The sequence below is a fragment of the Bison bison genome, unplaced genomic scaffold (genome assembly GCF_000754665.1).
Source record: "Bison bison bison isolate TAMUID 2011002044 unplaced genomic scaffold, Bison_UMD1.0 scf7180017864257, whole genome shotgun sequence".
Taxonomy (NCBI): domain Eukaryota; kingdom Metazoa; phylum Chordata; class Mammalia; order Artiodactyla; family Bovidae; genus Bison; species Bison bison.
The window spans coordinates 752,243-755,488 of record NW_011494829.1 but is presented as its reverse complement, the minus strand read 5'-3'; positions in this window follow the sequence as shown (position 1 = coordinate 755,488).

The window sequence follows — 3,246 nt, the reverse complement described above, 5'->3', positions numbered from 1 at the left end:
TTGAATGATAGTACAAATGTTAAAAGCAGATAAGCTCTGTCAACTATAAATCAAAACAATTACAATTTCAGAATTAAAGACATTACTTCCCTCCAAAAAGAAAAATCAAATACATAGCTGATTTACAGACACAAAGGATTGGAAAATAGATGATGAGAGTTGTATTCCTTTCTCCATATTTAAATCTTAGCTCTTTACAAGTTGTCTAAATGCATATATTTTCAGCAAAATTATATAAAGAATGTCATTCATTACCATAAGAACACAATAGAACTAAGCTTTTAAAACATGGAAGTTGTTTTCTTTATCATAGAGAGGATCTTAGAAACCCAATAAATAAAGTGACTACAAAATTGTTTTGATATTTGTCTCTATTTTAAGGCTTTAGACTGTATTGAGATTTTGTAAATGAATAATACACCATTTTTGAGCCACCTAGTGGCTCAGACTGTAAAGAATCCACCTGCCATGCAGGAGACCTAGGTTTGAAACCTGAATTGGGAATAACTGTTATTTTAAAACCTAAAAGAAAAATTACCATAAATATATAATATTGCAAAACAAATTTAAGCAATTTTCAAGTGATAAGTGTAATTGAAAATTAACAATAAAAATATATATATAATTACTCAGGAACTTTAGAAAAATCAATCTAAAGACAAATTCAATTAGAAATTAATTACAACTATATCACATACAGAGCTTCCCAGGTGGCACTAGTGGTAAAGAACCTACCTGTCAGTGCAGTAGATTCGAGGTTCTATCCCTGGGTCAGGAAAATACCCTGGAGGAAGGCATGGCAATCCACTCCAGTACTCTTGCCTGGAGAATCCCGTGGACAGAGGAGACTGATGGACCACATACAGTTCATGGTGTTGCAAAGAGTCTGTCACAACTGAAGCAACAGCACAGCACATATCACATACTGTTTATAATGTGTATATAAATGTATATATTAGAAAAATAAAGACAAAAGTGAGTAATATAGTAATCTTACCAAAAAAAAAATGGAAGAAGAACAAAACAAATAGATGGAAGTGTGAGCAGTTAAAAATGTATAAGTTTTTAAGATAATTCCTTAAAATACATAGTAAAATAAAAAATTACACATATACACTAAAGTGAAGAAAGAGAGGCTTAATATTTATTTGTATAAGATATATATTTATATATTTTCCTTAAAATATTTTCTTTAAAAATATTTCTATAAATTGCAAAAGTATCTCTTAACCAATTATATAATAGCTCTGTATAACCTGTTACAGGGATTTTATTTGCCTAGTGCTATTCAAGGAACTATCAATTAATTGATATATGAACTAAGCAATTAATTATCTACTATTCAGAGTGGAGAGGCATTGAGAGTTGAAAAAAATATGTCGAGGGAAACTTGATTGAGATCAGGGAATTGCAGAAACATGACTGACAACATGGGTCTAAGGAGAAGTTTTTTGGTGAGGATATCCACATTCATGTAATGAAGATGGCTTAAAGTTGCTAGAAATGTTTTATCTTTACTGCTGAATCTTACATGTCTTTCTATTTATCTAAGTAGGTTATTTTATGGGTGTTAAGAAATCAATTCTAAAAATTGTATGAAAAGAAAAGAGATCCAGAATATCCCAAACTATATTAAAGAACAAAGTCAGAAGATAGATACCACCTAACTTCAAGATTTACTAAAAGCTACAATAATGAAGATAGTGTAGTATTGCTAAAAGAATTGAAAAGTAGATGAGTAGATCAAAATAGAGAGCTAAGAAATATTGACAAAATAATTTTAATCTTTTTTTCTGTGACATGCAGCTTAAAATAAGACTTGATCTCTAGTTGGTGAGAACTTTGTGTTATTGGTTACATCCACTCTCCTGTTTAAAATGGAAAAAAAATAAACTTTTGATGCAGTTATGTTTGTTTTGGATCTCTCAGACTTTATTGGCTCTGTGTGACTTCTTCTGAATTTTATGACTCAAGACTGTAATGCCATGCCCTCCATCAGTACAAAAGATCATCCCTCTTAACTCTTCTTTTTATTAACTATTTTGATTCAACAAAGGTTAAAAAAAAAAAAAGTAACCATTATGAAATCTTACAGTGTGCTGGGTATCATTCCAAATATTTTGCATGTATTGTTAATCAACTAGCTAAAAAAAACCCAGTGGGATACATGCTATTGTTTTTCTCCATTTTATTAAAGAAACTAAAGGAATATCTGCAACTTACTTGACATTGAATGCATTTTCATTGACAAAACTTGATTGCTATTTATTCTACCAGTTTTGATACTCTTAACTAATTTGTTATGGAGTGTTATGGAGGATGAAATAGTGCTTACTGAGATTATGGAGTAGAGGACAATATTGTATCACATATTAGAATAATTCTCATATGTACACAAAAGCCCAAATACATAAATGTATTCATATGGAAATGTCATATTTGACATAACTGAAGATTTATGAAAATGTGTTTATGTTTTATATTTTTAAAAAATCTACATCAGATAGTCTAATCTCATACAGAGTTTCTTCACTTCAGTTCAGTCACTCAGTCGTGTCCCCATGGGCTGCAGCACACCAGGCTTCCCTGACCATCACCAGCTCCCGGAGCTTACTCAAACTCATGTCCATAGAGTCAGTGAAACCTTCTTACCATCTCATCCTCTGTCGTCCCCTTCTCCTCCTGCCTTCAATCTTTCCCAGCACCAGGGTCTTTTCCAATGAGTCAGTTCTTCGAGTAAGGTGGCCAAATTATTGGAGCTTCAGCTTCAGCATCAGTCCTTCCAATGAATATTCAGGACTGATTTCCTTTAGGATGGACTGGTTGGATCTCCTTGCAGTCCAAGGGACTCTCAAGAGTCTTTTCCAACACCACAGTTCAAAAGCATTAGTTCTTCAGGACTCAGTTTTCTTTATAGTCCAACTCTTACCTCCATACATGACTACTGGAAAAACCATAGCTTTGACTAGACTGATTTCTTCAAAAAGTTCAAAATATTTTCCAGTATCTGAAACTCCATTTATAAATGAGGCCAGTGTTGCCAATGTGGATATGAACTTGGTTAACTTGGTTAAGGCACACACCATTTTTATATCCTGTAGCAATATACAAAGTTGATTATACACTTGGTTGCTTTATCATGCTATAGAAAGTAAAGTGGCTCAGTTGTGTCCGACTCTGCAACCCCATGGACTGTAGCCTACCACGGTCCTTCATCCACGGGATTTTCCAGGCAAGAATACTGGA